Source organism: Vicugna pacos, chromosome 14 (assembly GCF_048564905.1).
Source record: "Vicugna pacos chromosome 14, VicPac4, whole genome shotgun sequence".
Lineage (NCBI taxonomy): Eukaryota > Metazoa > Chordata > Mammalia > Artiodactyla > Camelidae > Vicugna > Vicugna pacos.
This window is the reverse complement of record NC_133000.1, coordinates 9,580,559-9,607,858: the sequence shown is the minus strand read 5'-3', so window position 1 is coordinate 9,607,858 and position 27,300 is coordinate 9,580,559. Positions and strand designations below refer to the sequence as shown.

The following is a 27,300-nucleotide window of genomic DNA, read 5'->3' as shown; positions in this document are numbered from 1 at the left end:
TTTGAGCAAATTGCTTAACTTTTCTGAACGTCTATTTCCTCATCTACCAGTTTGAATAATAATGTTGATCTCTAAGAGATTGTGGTGATGAAGTTGAGTAAGTAGGTGCTCAACAATCTAGAGTCACTATAATTACTTTAGTGGGGATACCGATCTATCGGCAATTAATAGTACAAAACATCAGGGAGTTTTGGTTGACTATATTCAACATTGTGATATATATACTAAAATGGTCCTTGCAAACCTAGGATAAATTGTTACGATGGAAAAGGGATATCACTGTAATAAGTTCAATCAGGCCATCTCTGAACATTACACGGTAAGAATTCCATTTAACATGAAAGAATACCCAGAAGAGGCTAGCCCATGTGATAGTTGCGGAGGTGGTGAGAAGAGGTCAAGTTATGGATATATTGTGAGGTAGAGATAATGATTTGCTAAGAGGCTATGTATGTGAGGTATGAGAGAGAGAGAGAGAAGAGTCAAGGATAACTCCAAGGTTTTGGCTTGAACAATTGGATCGATGAGGTTATAAGAAACTTAGATAAAAAGACCATGGGGTAGAATATTTATTTTGGATCAGGGGCAGAAGGAAAGAAAAACAGGAGTTCAGAATTGGATAAGGTATGTTTCATTTATCTACTAGACACCCAATTAGAAATACCTAGTAGCCAGTTGAATATAAGAGTCTGGAGTTCAACACAGAGATCTATGCTACAGATACACATCGTGGATCTTTCAGCACATGATGATATTTAAAGCCAGGTGACTGAATGAGATTACCACGGGAGTGACTGTAAAAAAGGAGAAGTCCAAGAACGAACTATTGGGGTTCTCCAAGGTAGGACGGTTGAGGAAAAAAAAGAAGACTCAGCAAAGGTGATTGAAAAGGAGAGATGAGTGAGGAAAGAGGAGAATCAGAGTAGGGTGTTCTAGAAGCCAAAGTAAGAAAGTGAGTCAAGGATGAGGACGTGAGAAATTATGTTGAACTGAGCTGAGGCTGGCCTCCAGATTCAGCAAAATTGAGGTCACTGGTGACCTTGAAAAAAGCATTTTCAGTGAAGTGGTGAAAGCAAAAGCCTAGGTTGAGGGGATTTAAGAGAGAAAGGAAGAAGCCGCTGGAGACAGTACTGTAAGGGGGGAAAGTGTATAAGCAGCTAGAAGAGGGAAAACTAACGGGAGATCCTTATTGCTATACATATTCAAAATGGCTGGGGGGATAGTAAGAAATAGAGTCCTGCAAGGTGAAATTAGGCCAGATGACTTACAAAGTCCTTTCCAGCTCCATCGCAATGGTTCTATCATTTGAGAAATTTGAGTTTTTAACTTCAATTAGCTGGCAACATTCTATAGCTGAGATGGTCCACATTCTGATTTTGTAATCTAAAATAGTTCCTTTAAAATGAATACTCATTCAGGACTGTATATAAAGAATGTGACATATCCCAATATCCAATTGAATATTCTTATTTGTTGTCTTCTTCCTACATAATATAGTTATAATATACATCTTCCCTGCTCTTTAACTGAAAGTAGTCTCATTTCTTTACTTCAAATGTTCACATTTTAAATTGGTTCTTGTTTCTTTCTCTGAGGGAGTAACTATAATTGGACAATGTGTCAACACTTCACTGGACAATTTCAAGGTTAAATCTATACAGTAAGGAGAAATTTTAAAGATTTTAAAGTATATCATTAAAGCCATCTGACAACAAATCAGTTAACAAAAATTAGTAAGAATGATAACATCTGAGATTGACAAGGGAGCAATGACATGTATAGTTGTAATGCTACTTTATACATGTGCATAACCTTTCTGGAACAAAGTTTTGAAAGCAGTACACATGAAAGCTTCAAAAACAAAAACAAGATAAACTCTCAATACCAGCAACTCTACTTCTAAGAGCTTATGCTAAAGAAATCAGTGAGCAAGTGTACAAAGGGGTATTTACAAAATTATTTTTGTATGAACAATGAAACTATTCATTGTTTAAAGTAGAGAAAAATGTCTATTTATAGGTGATTGGCTATTATATTATATTTATGCAATGAATATTAATTAGGTACCTGCTAAAAAGAATGATGAAGATTTATACTTAATGAAATATGTCCATATTACATTGTTGCGTGAAACAAGTTACAAAATTATTTGCATACTAGCATCTGTAAAAATACGTCTACCTATAGGTGGATACATACGCTGAAAAAGTATGGTGTTATAAATGTTAATTTTTATCTCTGGGTTGTTGGATTATGGGTAGTTTTAATTTTACTCTTAATAGTATTCTAAATTACCTACATTTTAACATTTTGCAAATATCATGTACAGTAAAAGCAATAAATGCATTATTAGCTTTGAAAGCAAAATAAAAATTTGATTTATTATAGAGAAAAGATAAAGTTTGATAAAAGTCATCAGTCCAAAGGCTGACAATATACCTTTAAATTTATATTGTCTACTATTACACTGGAAACTAGTAAAGATTTACATGCAAAAGAGAATTATTTAAAAAAGGGAAGCATCACTGAATCCATGGGTAAGAGTTGTTACTCATTGTTATGTTAAAAGGTAACTGATATCACTAGCTGAATTTTTATACACTAAGAAACTGAATTTTGTTAACTGTAAGTTTTATATGCTCATAAAACTTTAAATAATTAGAAAAATAACCTAAAACTTGACTTCATGTTTTCTAATTTCCACTCCCAGTTCCTATAGAGGAATAGAGGGAAATTTTAAGAATCTATGGACTCTTCCCAAATCTATCTGTAGGCCCAGACCCCAAGAACTGGATCAGATATAACCAAGAGTATGCTGATAAAGCAGCTGGGGTGGCCAGGCTTATCTGCAGGGCCTGCCTCTCCTGTTGTATAAATCCTCACACAGTGGTGGATTTCAGGCTCCCGAGGCGTGGTCACTGGTTATGTAGCTGAGAAGAAATAAGCACATGTGACTCTCATAGCCTGTAGGAGCTAGCTCCAGAGAGCCGCTGGTTCCACACTGGAGATTTCCAGTCTGTTCCTACATGGTAAGCAGATAAATCATGTAATACACCTTGTGGGGAGAAGAAACAAACAAAAAACATCGGAGAAATGTAACCAACAAAAGATAGAGTTCTAGAGAAGTCACTTCACTTGCTTGTTTCCCAGCCATGAACATAGCCTAAAACTAGCCTAAAGTTTTCCTTTGATATTAAAATTATTTATAACTCTTTCCAGATGACTTTTTTCTACATGTTCTATCCCTTAATGTATTATCAGTAGAAACTTTCATTATGGTTGTAAATTTTGAATCAGAAGTATATGTGCAAATATGTTTAATTCTTTGGAATAAAAATAAGTAAGTACAAATTTTTTTTTTTTTCATAGCAATGTGTCTTCAACAAGTCAATTCAAAGTCACTTTCTCAGGAAAATCCTCCCTGAACTTGCTGGCCAGATCGCATTCCCCAACAAGAGTACATTCACTGATCATAAATTTACATGTATTTGGGTGCTTATTTGATTTCTTCCTTTCTCCCCACTGCAGGAAAACTTCAAAGGGCAGGGAGGTATTGTTTTAGCTCTCTCTACTGTTCACCAGCACAGTCTCTGCATTAGCAGGGGATTTGAAATATTTTTTAAAATAAATACATAAACATGTTTTTATAAACACATTTTTCCTGTGGGAAGATATTTACATGTATATACTGATATACGTGAGCATGAACACACACTGCCCTTTGGAAAATGTGAACATTAAAATTCAGTGAAGGAATCTGGAGTTTAAAAGAATCGATAGGTTTTTTTTTTTCCTTTTTTCTTTTTCCTTATATTGGAGGCTCTGTAGATGTACGAGAAATCGAGGAAATGGAACTTGGTAGGGAAAGCATGGGTCCCGTAGTAAATGATTTGTAGACAGCAAGAATTACATTCACCATCTACTACGTTTTAAGAAAGACGTGCATTCAAAAGCTACAAAACACACAGAAAGGGTAGAGTGGGTTGCTAGTGCTGGAAGCTCTGTGTTTTGAGGCCCTTGTGGTCCAAACATAAACAAAGATGTAACCAACTGCATATAATCTAGCCTGATTGCTATTTACCAGGCTGGCTCTTAATTTTTAGCAAATCAGAGATAAAAATACAGCTTTGAAAATTATCAACATTAAGAATACACTTATAATTGAAAAATTAATGGAGAACCCAAAACAATGTTCTTGAGGATGAAGAATTACACCTCCCTGACAAAAATTTTTTAAAATTAGAAAACTGTATTATTAGAAAGCAGCAAAATGGTTCACATTAGACACTCTACTAAACGTTTAACTGGAATTTTCTGCACATTGCTCCAGTGAAAAAGGGTAAGCAGTAAAAATGTGCTTCTGAGAGTTTTAAACCATATTGTACAGAAGTCACATCAAATTAATACTGAGGACCATTTAGAGCTTTTATTCTGAAAAGCTTTTGAAAGGGGATTAAACTATGAAAACTCTCATGATACTAAAGTACCTATTAATGGGTTGAAGAGGTAAGAAAGGAACAATGAAAGTGTTATTTTTAGATAAATCTTCACTTTTTGTGTAGCAGCACAAAGCTTGGCTGGAGAGCAGAGCAACATTCTCTAGCAACGTCCCACGCAAGCAGGCGCTGACTAGCGGGGATCCGTGGCCTTTTCTTTTTAGAAATGGGTCATTTTCTTTACAGTGACGTAATATAGTTAGAGCACATTAACAAATATAAATGTAACTCGATGGTATGGACAAACCGAGACAAAAAGTCACTCTAAGCATCGCAATTCTGAGAAGACTCTCACAGGCTCTTTATTTTCTTGAACAGCAGGGAGCTGATCTTTGCAGGGCCTCTAACAAGCCACTCCCCTACGAAATGAGCTTCCACTCTCTCTGATAATATTTTACAGAATGAACAATTATGTTTTCAAAAAAAAAAAGAGAGAGAAGAAGCAGGAAACAGCTCCAAGGAGTGAGAACATGAACCTAGACAGTTGTCATCTCATCAAAAATAATGAATGCGCTCAAGAGGTTTCAGCTTCCTGTCTTCCCAGCCATTGGTCCAAGCACAATAGGCTGCCCGAAGAGAAAAGAGTAGGCGAATACACAGTCTTCCCCCTCCGCCCCAGCGAGCACCTGTAACCTCCAAACAACTAAACACCAGCAGGCGTGACAAGGCAGCAACCCCAAAGACAACTGGAAACGTCGCTGCTGGCCCGCTGAGCCTCCATCAGTGGGCGGCGCAGCCCCGGGTGGGTGACGGCTTTGCACCTGTCCCAGCCGCGTGCAGTTTTCCCCCTCTTCCCTGACACACAGTCTTGCACTCACATAACAGTCTTACGGCTAATGATGCAAACATGAAGTGTAAAGTCTCCTTAATTTGACCCTTGTTCAACTCCTAATTGGATTGAAGCAGGCTCTGAGTGGAAAGCAACCCTGGATTATTCAGGAAAGCGCTTACAAAATGAAGCCCAAATGACAAAAGGTTGCTCTGGCTGCAGGACTTGGCAAAGAATGGGCAATGAACTGCAGCTGTCACTTAAGTTAAAAATCTAATCAATTGCTTTTTTGAAACAGGTAACTTTTAGAACAGTTTCTTCATTGTGATGCTCTTCAGAGTCCGCTTGACCCAAATTTAATAAGCTGCTATTACAGCAGAGGAGCAGCTGTAGAGCAAACACTGTCGAATGATACTGTGCATTCAGAGCCTTAATGATTTTAAAATGACTACAACCATGGCTTCATTCATGAGGAAGAAAGCTCAGGCTCTCTGCTCCACAATGTCTTAACACAAACTGTCTGAGCAGACAGCGTTCGTTTGTCCCCCGTGAACCCCCGAGGTCAGCCGCATTGCTGAGGATATCTCAACAGTTTAATTGTGTTTCTTCTGCAGGAAGATGGAGTGGAGAAACTTAGGATTCCTTGTGTACGAAAACTAGCTTTTCTGCAAGGAAATATACAGCTTCAGGACAGAGACAAGGGGGTGCCTGATATGCAGACAGGTGTAAAACATGAAGTAATTATAGAAGCTCAAATTAGTTCTTAGGCCTGAGGCGAAAAAGAGAACAGTGCCTTGACAAAAGGGAATAGCAAATAAGGGTAGCAAACAAAAAATGGCTTGAATGTGTAAATTAGCAAGAAAAATGAGACAGAAAAGCAGCTTTACTCTACTATTATTCCCCACATGAGAACAGAGCAGCTGAACATGATCAAGAGAGCTCTGGCGGAGAGAGGCAGGCATCACCACGGACTGAAGCCAAAGAGTGGCAGCTCGGAGCTCTCTCGTCAGTCGCTCATTATGTGCTGAAGTGCCCGTGAGAAGAGCCTCGTATACTTGACCTATCATATTACTTCTTCTGTAAACACATAATCCCTGCTTGTTAGGTGGTGTCAACACTAGCATTCATTCATTGTGGTCGTCTTTTTGTGAATAGACACTTTAGAAGTGCTGCCAAAACCCAAGAACTGACACCATAATAAAACAATTTGAATTTCAACCAGGTAAACAGATCTTATGCTTTTCTGTAAAAAGCAGTGTAAAGGGCATTACATCAATTTTCTCTCATTTGGGGAAAAAAAAAAACAAACTAAAACAAAACTGCTTGCTTATGGCAAGACTTTTTTTTCCTACAAGTGATTATGATTCACTCGGGTTACAGATCCAAACCAGGAATCATACCTACTCTTAAAGCGCCTGGTGTGGTCACATAAATTCCACAAAATTCTCTCTTTACACAACGAAACAACACACAAATCTCAACTGAAAGGTCATGAACAACTCATTAATAATATCAGAAAGGTGTATGTCTATATGTCCTTTGTACCAGGTGTGGCTGACCATAAGGTATTAGAGGAAAAAAATTAGAGGAGCATTTGGCATGCTGTGTTTCCATGAGTGAAGACAAGTATTAAATTCAACTATAACAGGAAGTAAACATTTAATGTAGCTAATATATTTTTTAGTATTTTAAATATAAATATCCTTGTGGAGATTCAGATTTGAAGCAAAAATATTCTCAGGGTGTATTTGCATAAGTTAAATAGTCAAGGAGAAAGTACAATTTATTAAAGAGAGATCGGAGCACTTTGTTTTTGAACTTCTTTTCTTCAAATTATCTTGAAGGATGTTTCTTAAAAATGCTAAGTGTAATCTCTGCTCTCCTAGTGCTTTAAGAAAAGTATTTCATCATCTAACATTGCTACCACCATATCTGAAATAAACGAACCGTGATGTCTTCCCGTGTACAGCAGTGATGTGTCACTGTAGCTTATTTCACCGCATCAGCACCAAAGACTCCTGCTTTGGCCCCTTTACTCTAGGTGCTAGATAGGAACCAACCTGCCTGGGGGAGGAACAGACTGAAGGGTAACTAGCGATTATTTGCCATACCTCATGGAAGATATTTTGGTAATTTTTACTGGACACATAAAAGACAAGATTAGTAATGAAAAGTTTTCAAACCAGGCAGGCCTGGGTGTTACAAGTTAAGTATCTAACTTCTACATAAACAATAAATATCCATACAAGCAAGTAATTCTTAATGACCAGGGGAAATGTCTGCTTAGCATCTCCAACGTGTTTCCTTCATGAAATCTTATGTATATGACCCTCAAAGAATAGAGCTTTTGTACAAATCAAAATATGCTAAGATCTACAATGTTATAAAGCTATTATTAAATAATTTTGTTCCTAAAATAACAATTGTGTGCAGGAGAAAGGGTGCAAATATATAAAACAACATATGCAAGGTAAAAAATGAGCCAATCTTACAAAAGGAAGTTTAGTAAGCCATAAACATAAATATTCATTTCAAGTGAATTTTATTTTAAAAGCCACTTCTCTTTAAATATTTGGTAGAAAATTAATGGAAAAGCATACATTGTTTATATAATATTAGGTAATATCATAAATAACCTGAAGTCTCCCAGATATATCTAAGACTTCAGATTTTCTCTTTAGAGAAATCTAACTGCCCATCATTAAATGAGACAATATACCATTTGTGAGGTTCAGGATGCTATCTAAATGGATGGACCCATATTTAGAAAACAGAAATGACTTAAAGATGCTACACCACAGATTTATACTCATCTTCCTGGTATGTAAGTTAATCTCTCATACGTACACCAAACAATTTGGAAGCTCATTTCTTCAGCATGCAAAGGACATCAAGCAGTCACTGGAACAAAAGATGCTAAAGGAACCCCAGGGTAGAAAAGGATATGTCCAACTCACTTCAACAGTGTAACTTACATTCTGGGAGAATATAGTAAATGAAACAATTTTTATTATTAAAATCTTTTGGAAAATTCTACTTCTCAGTAATAAAATACATTGTCTTAATGAAGAAAAACACAGAAGTTAAATATGGCAAAACAGACCCCCACTTTTCAGTCCGTTTGTGTGTATGCGTACATATACTCACACACAGAAGGAGCACCTTCTCGACCCCCTTGCAGAGGGTTCTTCAGAATTCTGACTGAGTAACTTTGAGTAACCATGTTCACTACTTACGAGGAAACCTATTGCAGGTGATCTTGGTCTTTCATATTGTTACTTTCTGTACAATTTGCATTTTGAAGATTTTACATGAACACACCTGAATAACTTATTTAAATAATTCACAGTCTTAATAACTGGAATACAGACTCTCTAGAAATTTAGGTAATTAAGGACTGGCTTGATAAAGTTCAAGAAAAGTTCCAAAACATGTGGAAATTATACAAGAATTTATTTTTAAATCTGTGAAATTTGTTTGGGGGGGCATATTATTTTGAGAAGGATGTGAAATGGGACAACTCAGGTTCTAAGCTCTACATCTGACCTTGGGAGGAGCAGAGGCTGCCTGCTACTAAGGATTTTCTTTGACTTTTCGAGAAAAGACGTTTTGCAAGAATCATACTTATGTAATGCTTTAACCTTTCTGAGAATGGAGTCCTTTTTAAAGCACTGTAATAAATTATTGCTTAACTTTATGATATAGAGCTTTTAAAAACACATTTTAAGGGACACAAGATACAAAAGTATAACACTGTCTATGTCTTATTGAAAAGTACTATTAGAATATTCTTCCTGCACTGTAACTTCCACCCACTGGTTCTCCTGTGTCCTCTGGAAGATCAAATATAAATATACTCCTTATTATAAATGACAGACTTTTTAGAGGAAGCTTCTATGTCCTACCTGTCTTTACCATACAAATTAGTCTCTTATTACATAGGCTAAACTAGCCTCAGTTCCTTCAAGTCACATGATACGGTTTTCATGTAATTTATGACTTTTGATGTCATGTAAAGTATTCACTAACTCAGGTTTGTGTCACCTGTAGATTGATTTTTAATTTGATTCCATTGTGTCAGAGAAAACTCTTTGTGTTATTTAAATCCTTTTAAATTTAGTGACTCTTTTCTTATGACCTAGCATATGGTTTAGCTTGGAGAATGTTACATGTGCACTAGAGAAGAATTCAGCTGTTGGGTGGAGTGTTCTGTAGATATCCATTAGGTCTCGTCTATAGTGCTGTTCAAACCTGTATGTGGGTTAATTTACTGTCTAGTTAGTTGATTCATTATTGAAAGTAGAATATTGGAGTTTCCATTATTGGTCTGTTTCTCCTTTCAAAGCTGTTAGGTTTTGCTTCATGTATTTTGGGCTTTGTGTTAGGCACACAGACATTTAGAATTGTTATATCTTCTTAAAACATTAACTTTTTTATCATTATAAAATGTCTCTCTTTATCCCTAGTAAGTTTTTTTTAAGATTTTTTTTTTTTTGGTATAGTATAGCCACTGTAACTCTTCTATGGTATGTCTTTTTTCACCTTTTTATTTTCAACCTATCTGTATCTTTGAGTCTAAACTGGGACAAGGCATATAATTGACAACATATAATTGTATGCAGACAGTACATAGTTGGATCTTGTTGCTTTAAAAAAATCAGCCTGACAGTCTGTTTTCTGATAGGATTGTTTAATTCGTTTACATTTAAATGTTATGATGGGTATAACTGGATTTACTTCTGCTATTTTACTTTTTGTTTTCTATATGTCGCAGGTCTTTTTTCTTCATCTGTTCCTCCTTTACTACCTTCATTTGCATTAAATAGTCTTTACTACAATATTATAATTCCTTTAATGATGTTTAAAACTATTCATATTTTAGTTATTTTCTTAGAGGTTGCTCCAGGCCTGCAATATACATCTTAACTTTTCAGAATACAAATTTATTTTTTAAAAATTTAGATCCTATTTGGTTACCAAAAGGATTTGAGACACCCTTAAGTTCTTCCCCTAAGTCTTCATCACATCTTTGTTAATAATGTTGAACAAGAAGGTGCCAAGCAGAAAATTTCCTAATATTTTACCCTTATCTGGTCTTCTGACACATCTCACATTCTCTATAATTTCTCAACAATGATTGGTTTTTCAATTAAACTTAAGTTCTTCTAGTATCCTGAAGTCATGAACTCACTGAAAGTGATTAATTCACTTTCTTACTATTTTCTTACTTATCATGTTTTGTTTTACTCTTAATCATATTCATTACATCCTTCCTAAAAGTATAAAGAAAATATATAGGATTCTGTTTTATAAAATATTTAATAACTAAAGGTTTAATTTTAAAATTATACACTGTAAAGAAATAAAAGTATAGAACAGCAATTTCTCTATAAAAGAATCATTATAAGGGTCCTTGAAGAATAAACTCAAATAGATTTGAATATAACTCAAATGATAAAAATGTGATTTACTGGGGGTTGAGCCAAGATGGTGGAGCAGAGAGACTCGCAGCTCGCCCTCTTCCACAAATACACCAAGAATTATGTCTACAAACTCAACGAATCGCACAGAACATCTACTGAACTCTGGCAGTGTCTCTCATTTCAAAATACAGGAGGATTCTCACAAAATCCGATAAACAACAAATTTATACTGTTTAGCAAAGGAATCTATATTCAATATCTGGCAGTAACTTACAGTGAAAAAGAATATAAAAATGAATACATACATGTTCCCGTATGACTAAAGTATTGTGCTGTATACCAGAAACTGACACAACACTGTAAACTGACTATACTTCAATAAAAATATACTAAAAATACGATTTACTGCTAACTTTTCAGGAATATATATGATAGAGTATACCTTCAAAGATCTGCTGATGTTTTGTGCTGATTTCAAAATTAGTTAAAATATAGAGAACTGAATGACTTTGGAAGTGAATGGGTATAAGAGGCTTTAGAAATCATCTATTCCAATGCTCTCATTATACAGGGTAGGAAATTGGACAGAGAGTTAACTAAACCCATTAATAAAGGTCAGATAGTTCATCTGAAAAAGACCAAGCCCTAGAACCCAAGTGTTCTTATTCCTAGTCACTCTACTGTGAAATTAAACGACATTATGTGATAACCAAAGACTTAAAGGAAAAAGTATCTGGGGGCAGTTTTACAAACCTAAAATGAGCAAGATATGATTGACTCCTATAAAAATATCCTGAGAGACACTTTGGTAGTACTGGAAACAGATATGACTAGTGGATTAAGACTTGGGTTGACCCCCTAAATAGACTTTCATATATATCAGGGTCTTTTAAAAGCTATGATTGCCCTGGCTATGGGAATACATTTAAATAAACTCCAGTATCATCAGCTGTTGATAAAACTTTTTTTATTAAATATCTTAAAAGTATTCATAGCATCAAACCAGAAATGATTTTGTGAAGTTGACTTTGGCTTCCAATATTCCTGCCACTCTTCTTGGGCTCATTTATCTCCTTCTCTATAGCCTGTTTTTCTTGCTATTCACTCATTTTATTCCTTGTGTATTTTCTTTCCCAAAGAAATTCATCCAAAAACTTTTCATCACTTTTAAAGAATTCAAGATTCCATATACTCAATATTCAATACATTCCGAGTTTAATCTTGAAATTCCTTGATTTCTCTGAATTCCAACAGTCTCTATCTATCTATCTATGGTCATATTCTGTTCCATGACCTACTTGGCCTCCTACCTTTAAACTATCTCATTAAGTCTTCTACTGGGGAATCTTCATCTACTGCTCATACTCATCTAGGGTTGCCAGATCAAGTACAGGAAGTTTGCTTAGACAGATAATGAAATGTTTACCTGAAATATAAGTTTAATTGGAAGTGCTGTATTTTCATAAGCTGAGACTTTGGGTGGAGCTGGAAAGAAGAACCTTCTCCTAAGCTAAGTGAGAGTCCTGTATTTCCATATGTTAAACCCACCCGACTTCCAGTTTCTTCATCATTCTATTTACTACCACTTTATCAATCTGACTACTCATTTTCCCCTCCAGTTGAGAACCAGTAGTCTATCAGTCTAATTGAGTAAGTACCTTTGATTGTTTCACATGCATATCCTTCACCCATTAGCTCTCCACAAATCCTCATCCCAATATATTCTCTAATTTAGTTTCTCCCCTCTTCCACATCTGGATGGCTGAGTGCTATGGATGATTTTGACTCTATGTAAACTGATATCATTACAAATTCATGGTTTCTACCATGGTGGACCTTGAATGTTCCTCTTCAATTTTTCACTTGTTGGATCAATGTATTACCACCATTCCCTTCAGTGATGATATAAATATTCTAATTCCTCCTCAACCCCTACCTAAGTCCCAGTGCTCTCTACTGCCCAGGGAAAACTGAAGCCTAATTTATTTACTCCATCAACTGTTTAAGCCACCAGCTATAAACTTCTCTCTCTTCACAATTACCCTCCACAATGCAACAGCTTCGTCCTCATATATTTCTAGACCTTATCTGTCCATCTCAAACCAACACCCTCATTCTCCATCATCATTATTATATATGGAATATAGAAAATGCAATGCAATATTAATAACTGTGCAGAGTTTACCTTCAAGGAAAACTGAGCCATCTCTCAATTGCAGCTTCAAGAGAATGATCCCATTTCCTGCTGTTAGTGTTGGAGCTGGGCCTCCGTGAGTTATCCCCCTCCTTCTTCAATTTTAACCTCTCTTCTACTTCTCCTCTAAGTCTTAATATGTGCAAATCTCTCTTAAACTTTATCCTCCAGCACTCCATAATTGCCACCATATCTCTTATATTTCATTTTTATCTAATTTTCTTGAAAGTGTATTTTACACTTCACTTCTTCCCACTTACTCTTCAACCCGACTGTAATCTGCCTGTCTCTACAACTCCACTGAAACTGATGTGAAGAGACAAGAAACTTTTCATTTTATGTGACCTCCATGTGGTAGCTAAACTGTTGTCCACTACCTTTTTATTTAAACTCTCTTGTTTTTGGCTTTTAGGACAGTCTTATCTTTTTGTTTTCCTTCTTCCTTCTCTGAACATCACTTCTCATTCATCTCTCCTGGGTCATCTTCACCAGTTGGTGATCCTGAGAATAATGTCATTGCACATGTTCTCATTCTGTACTATCTCCTGGCATCTTTCAAGTGCTCATGCTTCTAACTATAAGAAATATGATGAGTCCTAGATCTTTCTTTTAAGCTTTAGAGAAAGCTTCTATGTCTCTCTCTCTACATATGTATGAACTGGCTTCTTTACTCTTCCACCTGGGTAACCCAGATTTCTGTGGTTAAACCTAAACTCATCATCTTTCCAGAAAACCTGTTCTTGCTCCAATATTTCTGTATCTCAATTGGTAGGGCTTCTGTACACCAGTCACTCAAGGTAGAAACTTGAGAATCATCTCACGTGTACCCAAATACTCTTTTATGATTTCTCTACCTTTCTCATATAAATGGTTTTCACAGTCGAAGTATGAGCTAGATATCCACTGTATTAGTTAACACAATGCTTGAGAACTGGATAGAAAGAGAAAAAATGCTAAATAAATGTTTGGTGACAGGACCAATATATTCAACCTTCAGTTTTTCAATCAGAAAGACTTCTTGGATTGCATTTACATGCCCCTCCTTTTATGATCCCTAGTAAATCACTTAGTACTTAGCCCCCAGAACTGTAATTGTGTGCTCAGTTGATTATAATCTCCTACTAGCCTGAAAGCTCCATGAAGGCAGGGAAGGTATCTCCAGGGCATAGTAGAGAGCTCAAGAGATACTCAATAAATACCTGATAGTTGAATGATGTAAGAAGTTCTTTGCCTGAGCCCTCTGCAAGGAATTTTAAAGGAATGTTTTCCACATTCCTGATGTAATGTTTAGAAAGCATTACAACTGCATTTTTCTCCTGTGCATTCAGCAGCCCAATGATTATAACTGTATGATTTTCAAATTATTGCTTACACATATATTTATACTTGAGATATCATAATTCATGAATTGTTAAGATATTTATTTCAAATCTCTTTAAATTCTCCTGAATGAAGACACTTGAACAATTCACCTGAATTGTTTTGAGGAATGAGTGTCTTCAGGAAAGACTCTTTTTTTTTTTTAATGACAAAAGAAGGTTCAAGACCACCACTTGTGGAAATATAAGGCAGGAAAGAAATTCAGGAATGTCAAGAAGCCAATATGATTTGTGAATTAAGAGGTTATGGAACTTTTAAGTACTGTTTCCATAGCATTATTACAAACATAATAGTCATCAGAATTAAATGATTGTCTCCTTTGATTCTTTCCTTCTTTCTAGTTTCTTCCCTCTATCCATCTCTTCTTTCCTTCCTCCCTTCCTTCATTTAAACAGGTATTTACTGAGCACTCATTTTAAGCCGGGCACTGTTTTAGATTGGGTATAGTAGCAATGAAGAGACCAAATCCCTGCCCTCATTAAGAGTTCAGATTTAAATTGTGGGAGAGAGACATCAATCATGATAAACAAGTAAAAACATATGTAACACAGTGATATGTGGTAGAAGAAAAGAAGACAGAGAGGGGAACACAAGGAGTGCAGGTGGGGTGCTGCACTTTAGGTAAGTTAATCACCTGGGGAGCACAAGGGAAAAAGTCATGTAGATCCTGGGAGCAGAGTTCCACGCAGAGGAGCCAGCACACACAGGGGCCCTAACGTGAGTGGGTGCCAGTGCGCCTGGTGAAGACACTGCGATGATGACATCAGCAGGCAATGAAGTCAGAAAGGTGAGCGCGGAGCAGTAGGGTGGGAAGTGCTGACTGTAGAGCCAATAAGTCATTTTAATGATTTAGACTTTTACGCTGATAATGGGAATTGTGAACTTAAGGGTGCCACCTGAGACAATCCAATAAACTTGATGTTTAGGGCAGTGCTCCCCCGCAACAACAGCAAAAAACTAACTGATCTGACTTCCTTTTATTTTTCATGGATCTTTCTGGCTGCCACGTCGAGGAAAGAGTGTAAGGGAACAAGAGGAATGGGACAAGGAAGGAAACCAGGACACTTGTCGGATAGCTAACAGTACACAGAAGCGATGATGTAACTTCAGTAAGACTGAAGCTATAAAGTTGGTAAGAGGTGGTCAGATTCTGGAGGATTTGATTCTGAAGGATCTGATTCTGGAGGATTTGCTGATGTCGCTGGCTGTGGGGCACAAAACAAAGAGGAGGCAAGGATGGCAGCCAAGTTGTTGGCCTCAGCAACTGGGAAAAAGGAGTTGCCATTTACTGGGGTATAGATGATGGCAGGAGGGGCGGGATGGGGTTGACGAGCAGGGGCTCAGTTTGGATATGTTACATTTGACATGCATCCTGCTTATGTAAGAAGATGTGGAGGAGACAGCCCAATGAATGAGTTTGGCGTTGAGGGGAGAGGTCTGGGCTGAAGCTCTACATTTGGGAATCATCAGTGTATGTTCCAGGGGAGCACAGCATGAGTAATCATCCACTCATTCAGCCACCATTGAGTATCTGCTGTATGCTCTCAAAACCACCAGCAAAATTAACACATTCTGCCATTGGGAAGTACTGGACAGATGATACTCATTTAATTATTTATTCAACAAATATTCACCTAAGTACTATGCTAGCTCAAGGGTCTAGAGGCAAAAAGAGCTGAGCTTGAAACCTAGCTCTTCAGTTCCCGTACGGACTTGGGTAATACGAGGTAAAACTACCGTAAGTTTTTTACATGTATTAATTTGTTTAATCTGTGCACCAAACCTACGATGTAGATACTATTATCCCTGTTTTACAAAGGAGAAAGCAAACTGAGGATAAGTTTAATGTGAGACTAAGAAAGCGGGCTCCAGAGTCTGTATTCTGAAGGGCTGGCTGAAAAACCTCAGCTCTGCAAATTCCTAGCTCTGTAAACTTGGAGGAGTGATTTGACTTCTGTGTGTCTCCGTTTCCTAGCAATGAAACGATAGCAGCAGCAGCCACCCCTGATGCCGCGGAGAGGATGAAGGTGCAGCACCACAGATCGCGGACCCAGCACAGTCCTAGTGTATGATGGGAACTCAATATTAACTAGCTTTATCAACTCATTTTCTGTCTCTCTTACAGATGTAAACAATTAAAAAAAAAAAAAAAGATGTTCTTGAAGCCCAAGCAATAACAATGAACTGCAACTTTTCCCTTCAAGGTTCCAGAACATGCTGTTTGAATGTTCAGCTGGCTTCCAGGCAGATGGTTAGCGATAAGGAAGACTAATAATGCCTAAGGTCAAGGCACACAGTGAAGACTAGAATTTACAAAAGGCAGCATTAAATATCTTGTAATGAGTTGCAGGGAATCTCCAACTGGTTCCTAGGGTAGCACTTAGGCAGCAGAGTTGGTTGGTATTTGAGGTATTTCGGTACATCTAATCAAGTGGTACTTGCCCTTAAGGTATTTATTATCTGGGCTCTAGAGTATGTTGAATATTAAAGATCAATAGATACAAGTAAAAATTCTTAAAAACAAATTCTGCTACAGTTTCTAGAAAACGAGAGAATGAACAGAATATAGGCTACACGAACTACCTACCTGAAGAGACTTGGGTATTGCATTTACTGAGTGTGAGGCTTTAATAAAGCTGTAGCCTTCTTGTGTTGGCAACTGTGTCTGTCCTCATTCTAGTGTGCCCTCGGTAAGCTACCAGATCTTAACCTGCACAACAAAAGTGCCACTCATTGAAACAGTTATAACAGGAAAGGAAAGCAAGTTGATGGGATTTAAAGTGTTACAGGCCACTGAATCACTGACTACTTGGTGAGGGCATGTGGAGAAATGTCATTCTCAACAATGCGGTACAGTGAAGCCATAGCAATGAAACAGTTTTGAAACTTGAAGGCTATTCATAAGGATTTTAAAAAAATCTTCCGATTTCCTTAGGAAATCTAATCCAGACACTGGAATCTTCCATTACTGATTTTCCATTATTTTCTGGGTGGGTTTTATTCCCCAGTGGTACATTTTTTTAAGAGGCTCTTATCTCTTGATGTTTTCTCTCCTATTATTTACCTACAGACACCACAAAAAGTCTGAGATAAAAGCAAAAACAAAAAATGGCCAAGAAAAGGGATTCCATTCAATGCTGGTGACTAACAAATAATATAAACATTTACTATGAAATATGTTTCTCAGCATTTCAAATACCTGATTTATTTAATGCCCATCAAACAAACATAGAGTAGCTGCATCAACATGATGCTAGGAAAAAAAATAAGCAGCACAGATTATGATTTGGAGAATCTTTTGGAATCAGACAAAAGCATGAGAATAAATCATTTAGAGAATTAGCTGTGTTCCAGGCTTCATTAGTTCTAATTATCCCCCAAATATGCTCGGCAGAATGCACTTGGGTCAGCTGGGACTGACACACAATAGAGCAGGCAACTTATAAACTCCTCAAAGCACAGAAAGAGTTCATAAAACAACTGCTCGTGCATTTAGATTCATGTGATAACACCTCTTATTGCATAAGCCACCAGATGAAACAGATGGGGCAGCTCTGCACTTGAGAATGTTTCCTTTGTAAAAGCACTGGACTTTCTTATTCTCCATTCAAGACTCAAACTGCAAGAGAGCTCAATCTCAGGCAGGCTGTCTTTGTGTTTTACTGCCTAGATGTCACAGCAATAGTAAGTAAGGTATTACTAAAATACCCTCATTTAGGGAAAAAAAAGTTGGTAAACAAAATCATGTGCCTACACTTAGAGAAATCTAAGGCTGTAAAATAACACGCTCACCCAAAAAGTTAATAGATTTTTTTAACAACCCATAGTGAAATAAATAAAAGAAAGATATTTTGTATTCTATCAATTACTTACTTAAAAAATTTCTTAATATTGGTTGCCTTTTACAACTTAATCTTCTGAATATGGTTTTCCAGCAATGTATTCACTATTTAATGGAGGCTTCTTTACTCGGTATGATATTCACCAATTCACTGCGGCTTACTGTACATTCAGTTACTGGCACTGCTTTTGAAGAATGGTTTCTGACTGGTGAGACTACTTTAGCTTAAGTTTTCACATTGAGTTCGACTTGTTAAATACTTCACTTTTAAAAAGCATTTTCCTCAGCTTATGGTAAATTATTTAGAAATTATTGCTATCATCAAAAGGTAAATATATTAATGGATAATTATGAACATTATTCCAACAATATTGTAAGACTCTATGAACATATTAATTTACATTTAAAGTTCACTAGTTTTTCTGTGCATTGTTTAAGCATATGGGAAATTTGCAGATTTCATTTGTAGACAAAAAATCTGATCACAGAGCAAAATTGATGAATATGTCAAAATATACAAAGTGTGCACTTCATACCAAATGAGGCTTAGCTATGTATTTTGATAAGGCCATGAAAACTAGTATTAGAATTTCAGGTGTTTGGCAAAAAACTATATAAAGGCTGTGAGTATTTAATCTATTAATCTGCTACAGACCTTATTAAGTAGTAAGCCTCTTAGTATACCTCGGCTGAGCAAAACCAGTAAATTCACTGTAGTTAAATTCTGTTTTGCTATGAATGTTCTGCATGTAGCCTATGACAAATTTTAAGAAAGAACTATTATGCTCATTAATGCTTATTCAAAAGAACAACACATAACTTACAAGTCAAACCATGGAAAAATAGCTAAAAATAGTAAGATAAAATGAGCTGGGAAAATAAGAAAAAAGTCATTTACTTAGGACCCCAGTAACATATGTTTACACAAATGAGACGGTTGTTGACACACAGCTCTGCATCTGTAAACAGAGCTACAGAGCTTCCCCCCAAAAAGGGAATGTGGTCATGTTTCACTTAATAGGGGTCTCTCTCTACTCTACCTCCCCCAGTCCACTATGGGAGTAATGAATTCTAGGCACCATACTTCAAGAAAACGATGTACGAGAGTGGATCCTGAATGATGAGTTGACACAAAATATGCTACAGGTGTGATGGCTAAGGCCCGAGTGTATTCAACTTGACATTGTAAATGCTAATTTAAGGGCTTATTTTTGTTAAAGGGACAAGACTATAAAGAAGGCACCAAAAGGTAAAAGTGCCAAGAAGAGAGATTTTGGGTTCAATATTAGAAAAGCTTTCTAACAATTAGAACTGTCTGTAAGTGCAAGTATCCGTCTGAGTAGGTAATGAACTCCTCATCAAGGGGATAAAACTGGAGGCTGGATGACCACTCCTTAGGAATGCTGTAGAGAAGCTTCAGACAGTTAACGAGGAGGGTTGCATAATATAATTATTCTCCTTGAAAGTTCTCTCCTGCCCTGATAAAAAATGTCTACTTATGAGGCAGGATTCCTTTCCTCCTTCCAGCACTAATTGCAGGGTACGTTTTAATAAAACACTCACTGTAAATTCTATATAATTTTTATATACAGTGGAATACTTACAACTTATTAGGCATTAGTAGTGACTAGTAATTATAAGTAATTCTATAATTAAAATACATGAGGATAGAGCATTTATAACATAATCAGATATATCACTGATAAAAATCCTGATACTGTAGTATCTGTACCAAGAAAAGTTTAGTGAGGAATAAAAACAGTTGGTGTTCAAATAGCTTTCTTGGAAATGATTGCATTTAAATTCTCGATAAAAGGGAGTTTTCAATGTGTCTTGAACTGAAAGATGTACAATACTGTGGCTTGTATAACTCATTGATGTCACAGAATAAAACTATATGTATAAAAAAGTATACAGATACTGTATTTAAATGTATTAGTAATTATTTCTCACTTGTCTAAAGGTATATCCTTTTAATCTTAGGTTTTACAATGAAGTGATACTTTTGGTGAATTAGTCCAATTTGATATTCATTAAGTAGTATATACATCTCCTAAGTTTGTCCCTATGAGGCAGATGGATATATTATCATAAAATAAAAAATTCATAGCATAAAAAGTGTCTCAATATTTACTTAATTAAAAGCCTCCAATAAAGAATGCAATCTTTAAAACTCATCAACTGTATTTTTAATGTAAACGTAAGCCTGTAGTTTCTTTTCAGAATAACTCTTATATCCTAGTAGCTGTCGCTAAAACTATATCTGGGTGCAGACAGGACACGCATGCGGGCGTTCAGGCACACACACTTAACATGTATATGTAGCTCCACGATGCACAGTATACACACTGTGGTGCTGAGAGCAGCTGCAGTCAGACAGACTTAGTTCTGTAATGACTTATGTGACCCTTGGTAAGACACTTAAGCTTTCTAAATCTTAGTCGCTTTATTTGTAAATGGGACTTAATATTTGTTGCAAAGATTGAAAATAGAAAAGACTGTTGCAATTGTAAAGTACTATCTCATTTAATAGCCAACTTATTCCCCTGAATTACATTATGGTTAATGGTGCTTATTATTGTTCTGAATAATCTGGGTGGGTAAAGTATATGGATCATAATATAATACATTTTTATAGCGCAAATCAACAACTTAAAAGCTCAAGTTTGAAAGTACAGAAAACAATCATCAGTAACAATTATTATCTAAGTCACTTTGGAATAATCCATAGAATTTTAAAGAAATAATATAACCATTTATTTGGAACAGGCCAGGCCCATATACACAGTGAGAGAATAAAGGCTTTCACCATACAGGTGAAGAGAAGAAAAAAAAATTACATTTGCCCTAAAAATTTCACCAGCCTATTTTCTGGCCTAAATATTCTGGATGATTTTCTCAGGGATCACACTACCTGAGTTGAAGGCAGGGTTCAAATACACGCTCTAGAGTATCTAGACTTTCTTATTTAAGACTCACAGCATTCAAGGGTAAAGTAGTATAAATTATACAAAAGTTGTAACATTTTTTCAAAAGTGAGTCAGTGTAATTTGATATTGTTCTGATTTCTTGTTTTTAAAGATACAGATATTGAAACTATCACAGCTGATAATTTCATTCTGACATGAGTTTAAAAGGTTAAGTTACTATCTGAAGAAAGGTAATCTGCTTGCCTTTCACGGCAGCCTGCAAACTCGGCAATCTGCATAGAGAGGGGCATTTGTCATCATTAGCTGAGCTGTGACAGCTGGCACCCAGGGTGTCCCAGAATCAAGGAGTGGCAGAGACACTCTTGGTTTAGGCTGCCGTTAAGTCTAGTAGGTTTCTCGAGGATCAAGTACACTTTATGAAAAGCTTTGTGATATAACTAACAGCAGTGAACATATTTGAATTTTCCGTAACATGGATAATACAAGATAGCACGTAATTAGCGGGTTGCCTCTAGACAACAAGATGCCAGATTACAAGATGAATAAACATCTACTGCCTGCTACTTAGAGAAGGAGAATTGTTTTCAGCACTCAAATTGCTCCAACAGTGTTTTTTTTTCCCAAGGCTGAATTAGGGTGATCAATTGATTAAGTATGTTTAAGGAAACAGATTGAAGGTAGAAAAAATCGTTCTCAGATTAATTTTAAAATTGGTTGTAAACAATGCATAATGTCTCAGGAGTGAGCTCAACTGCACACACCCAATAGACTACCCATCCTTTGGATAACATGAATATCAAAATTAAAATCATTTGCACAGATGCAATCCTCCAACCGTTTGAGGCGTATGCAGTTGATAGTTAAGTATTTAAAAATATTCCTCGGCTAAAGTTTAAAATCAGAATCAATTTACCAAATGAGTGCTACGAACTCTGGTTCTGAAACTGTTGTGGTTAATATAGCTAGAAAATAATTTTTCAAATTTTAACATTTTATAAATATGTTTGTCTTGTATAATGCAAAAGTATATAAAGCAAAAAAAAGTTCAAATTAAGAAATAGGTTGAGCAGACCTTTGAAAAATAAGAAGACTAAGATCCCTTTAAAAAAAATCATCAATGCTTGGAAACATAATCAATAACACTAGGTTTTATATTATTATGTAAACTAGTTTTCCACAAATAAAACTAATTTTTGTGTTAATGTAAAATCTATGCAAATACATGCAGTCATTTATCAGGAAAGCTGACAAGCATTCCATATTGGAGGGGGAAATGAAACTGCCTCAAGAATAGAGGCAATTAATTATTTCTGTATTTTTTCTTCTTCTGTCTTGAGGCACAAAAGTTATCCATCCAGTTAAAACAGCAAATGAAATAAAGAGATTTTTTTTTTATTTAAACACATATGGCTTTTGCCTGCAATACTGATCACCACAAGGTCTACAGATGCCCGTGGCTAAATTGTACACTGGCAGATGCACTCAGGGGAAAACTGTGCTAATGCAGCGTGGAGAGCAAAACAAATGAAGAACTGAATTTGCTAGTAAAAAGGGAAAAAAACAACAACAAGCCCCCCCAAACCCTCCTTAACCAAAAAAACCCCCACGTTCCCCTCCCCAGTGAGTTATGCAATATGCTTATCAAATACAGGTTCATGTTGCAAAAAACTTAACCTTGGTCTGTTGCAAAAAAGTGAAAATAGTTTTAAGTAAGTGCAGGTGTTTTTATGTATATACACACGCATGATGTATGTGAGTGACTGAGTAATATATTTTTATTTATATGGACAGAATGGCTAGTAATCAACTGCCCTAGTATATACTACCTAAACTGGGATAATAATATAATAACTGGATAAATACTATTGGAACTTCCAGTTGTTATTATTTTAAAAATCCATTTAGCTGCAACCTCTTAAGGTATTTTTTAAAACTGTAAGGGTTGTTACAGAACAATCTTGCAGATGTGATATTAAATCCTCCGTGGTGACAAGAATCCTATACTTAGTGCCTGTTTTCCTTTTAATAGGTTAACATAAAAAATGTACAGAGACCAATTCAACCTTTTACTATTTGAAACACTGGAGTGGTGTGTGTGTTCGTGTGTACGTACGTATAGTCTGCATGCATGGGCTATTTTGCAAACCATAAAAAGAGTGTACTTCCTAAAAATGGTTTAAGATTATTAAGAAAGCAATAACTTGTTTCTTAATAGGCCTGTAAGCATGCATAACATTAAAACTTCTATTGTAATTGCCAAATAAAAATATCAAGCACAAAGTATTTAAATAATTTTATGTCTTGGGGAAGAAAGAGAAGACTAGTTGTACTATTCCAAGTTGCAAAAAGGCAAAATACTTGAAAGGGGTATCATTATCAATGAATATATTTGTACTACTACAATTTAATAATTCTTTGGAGTATTTCTAACCATCTAAATTTGAATGATAATGCATATTTATACAAAATTAGAATTTGAAGCATATGTTCCAAGAATGTGTATATATCAATTAATATTAGCTCTAATAAACTCCTTGGCCTCATCCCCTACCACTCAAAGGGAGGATTAATCTACCAAAAATGCAAAGTAAAATGTAATTCAAATACTTAGAGGAGATTTATTTCTCTGATGACATAAAGCTAGTAACATTACATATATGCCTCAAATCTGCTATCTTATAAGAGGAATCCCTGTTTCTTATACATATTTTGATGAGCCACTGTAAACTATATTCCTCAGTCTAACACATATATTCATGCTAGCATAACAAATATTAGCAGTTCCCTTGAAAAATGAATCCTTTACCAATGTCACACATTAAAATTAAATAACTTTTATGTAAAACAAAAATTATAAACCTATTGCTTGTATATCTGAAATAGCATTTTTTATCTTGCTGCTATTTTGGTGCTCTCTGACTGAACTGGTCTTAAATTAGAAGCATAAAGAAATAATAAATTTTAGAGGAATAAATAAAGGTGTTTATAGTCTAAGGATTTTTTGATATAAAATCAAAACACCCAATTTTTATAAATTAATCATAAATTTTGCAAGTTAAAAAATAAAATAGGGGCACAAGGAAACTTCTTTTGTGGCCAAGGAAATGTTCAATGTGCCAGATGTTATATGACTGTATATATTTGTCAAAGTTCATAGAATGGCACACTCATATGGAAAAATCATAGACTAGAACAGTAATGTCTGCAAAATATACATAATCAACCTGACTTTAATAATAAAAATAGATTTCACATAAAAATAAAATAATAATGCTATAACTTTTTTTCACAGGGTCCACAAGTTTTTATTAAGAGACACTACATCTTACAAATGCCTTATGCTCATCATGCTTTTGATTTGATGTAGGTGGCTAGATAAAATGAATAAACATGTAGATTAAAAAGTATTAATAACTTCTTAGTACTTTTGATCTGACATTTTTGACAAGTCATATGGAAAAATTGCGCTTTTAAGAAGTAGTACACATAGGTACACTAAAGTGTATATTATTACAACAGTGAAAATAATTACATGTAAGTGGAAATTAAATATTATTTAGGTGTTCTCATCTCAGAAAATGCTTATAATCTATTTCTATATGTAAACCTGTAAATTCCTATTCATAAACTGATTTCAATTTTTTCTATAAAGCATTTGTTTTATTGCATATAATATATGTGATAAAAGGTAATAGTTTTTTATTTAATGTGATTATCCTTTTAATTATTACTCCAGTTACTGATCATTTAAAAAATAAATCCTAGTTTAGAAGAATTGCTTTACTCATTAAAAATAAGCTCCAAAAATTAGGAATAGGAAGTGTTCATGCAATCACTGGAAGTTGATTATCTACATACCATACCCTAGTCTCAAGGTAACATTGCATATTTTCAGTGGTTTAATCACACATGGTCTGAGACAGTAATGAGAGCTGTGCAGTCCTGGATGACCCACTACAGATGTACAGATTAACAGACACTAATCGCATTTGATTCCATTGTTTTCTTCAAGTGTAATAAAACTGCAGGGTACTAAGAGTACTAAGGATGTAGTCATATACGCAAATGTCTATAAATCTACATTAGTTATGGGTTAAGGAATACCTAGTTTTCATACATTCATTTAGAAAAGAATCACATGAGCCCATTTATCCTGTCAGAATATGTCTACAATATCCAAATTAAAAACATAAGATGGAATCTTGTAAAATGAATTTAAATTGTATAGATTATAAAGATAACAGTGACTTTCTAAAGGGTCTATGAGGAACTGGAATCTTGGAATCAATGCTTCTGCCATAGTACTCAATAAATGAGAGATTAACCCCCAAATCCTTAAATGTTTGGAAAGGGTTAGAGACCACAAATGATTGTGAACAATAACAAAGTCTTCTGGTTGATAACCCTGCCTTTCAAATTTGGCAGTTGCAGATGCAACTTAAAATATCCTGTACCTTTGTGTATACATTCAAATGAAATGAGGAAATTGAGACAATTATGTAAATAACCCAGACTTGAAATGTCTTTTTTCTACCAAAAGAAAGGTTTTGGCCAGAGTTATCCAGAGTTAACCTCAAATCTGCAAATCTAGTAGTGGTGCTAATTCTGGTAAAGTACACTTCCAACTTCCATCTTTAATCTCAAAGTTACTTTCTTTTCAACATTTTTTAACACCAGTAACAAATTTACTAAGCAACACTGTAAGATAAAAAAGTATTCCCCACTACCAATGTGACTGTATGATCATGTACTAGAGGGATGAGGAAAGCTGAGGCAAAAGCCTTGAACATCAAGTGAAGAACTAAGGAAGTAATTTTTAAAATTTAACCACAATCACTAGGATGCTCTGGTTAAAGGAATAAAATAGGATATTGTGCAAACAGTGACCTTAATTCTCTACATTGTCATAAGCCTGATACTAAAATATGATATAATTATTTTAGGAAATCACTGAAACTTTTGAAGCTCTCAAGCTATTTTGTTTCAAGTGTTCTTATACAAGGAGTCACAACAGGAAGAAAGGTATAGATGCCATCAAATTAGATTACCAGAAAAACTCTCTCTATTTTACTTTATTTAATGTGACACATAAAGAAAACCCTGCACAAATATCTGTCTTTAATTTCTCTGGTGTAAAAAAAGAAATATATTGTGTCTGGCAGAATGAAACAGATGAAATAGCCTGGGTGCATTTTAAAAAAGAAGGGGGGGGGTCTAGAAATCAGACGCATACAATGAGCCTTCAAAGCCACTCCAGCAGTAGGGATAAATAATTTAATAAACTCAACTTCATATTCTTTTTATCTCCCCAGTGTAATAAGCACATATTAAAAAAAAAACTTTAAATTCATGAATGCTTGTGAACAGAACAGCAGCCAGTAGATAATGAAAAAACACAAAACAATATCTATGTGAGCATTTAACATGTGTATGCATATCCTCTAACAGATATATTTTTCCAGATGAAAGGTCACAATTGCTTAAATTTATGAACATGTAATTCAGATTTAAATTAGGTTTTCTTTTTAAAAACACAGAAACCTCGCATTCCTCCATCTCTCAACATAATAGAGTTTTCCTTTAAACCTAATAAGGTGACTATTTGCACATTACTTTGTGTATCTCATAAAGTTAAGTAGGCTTACAGAAGGGAGAATAAGTTACCTAGGAAACAGAACTTCAGGAAAAATTATTTTGCTGTTGTTATTTTGAATGGTTGGAAGTGTTAAGGATCACAATATTTAATTATTATATATTCATTAATAGTCCTAAAATTTATGATAATGGTATGCTTGTGACTTTCTTCAACTTTTTTCATAATAACACATTTTAAAGTAAGGCTGCCTAGTAAATTAAGTGAAATGAAAAAGTCAAATCCCTTAGACTTAAAATTCCAAATACCATTCAAATGCAAGCATCTCAAAATTGTCATTAAATCGTGAGATTCTTGTGGTTTTTTTCCTTCAATTAGGTCAGTTTTCTTCAATTATCATTCTATTCTTGGCTCATGTCAAAGATGTCTGCACAGCATACCAATGAAAACAATTAAGCATTTATATCCTAAAGCACAGGAAACACACACAAGCTTTTATTCTAGTACTAACTACTATGATTATATTTATAGTAAAAAAAATAATACAAGTAAGATTGGTGTCATTAGAGTTGTTTTATGAACTTTTCACCTAAGCAAATCAATTTATTTTAAGCTATCTCCATGTATTACACAATCACATGAAATAACTAGTTCAATAGGTCAATTGATAGTTT

At 35.2% G+C, this 27,300-nt stretch overlaps 1 protein-coding gene and 1 long non-coding RNA gene across 8 annotated transcripts in view; one reads left to right on the top strand and one right to left on the bottom strand.

Moving 5' to 3' along the window:
- Positions 1-27,300, bottom strand: part of NBEA (neurobeachin) — a 540,106-nt gene that overhangs the window by 136,222 nt on the left and 376,584 nt on the right. The gene's annotated exons all lie outside the window — the stretch shown is intronic.
- Positions 15,196-16,921, top strand: LOC140685484 (uncharacterized). The gene is made up of 2 exons (XR_012058727.1): positions 15,196-15,394; positions 16,238-16,921. It is a non-coding gene; the product is annotated as an uncharacterized lncRNA (long non-coding RNA).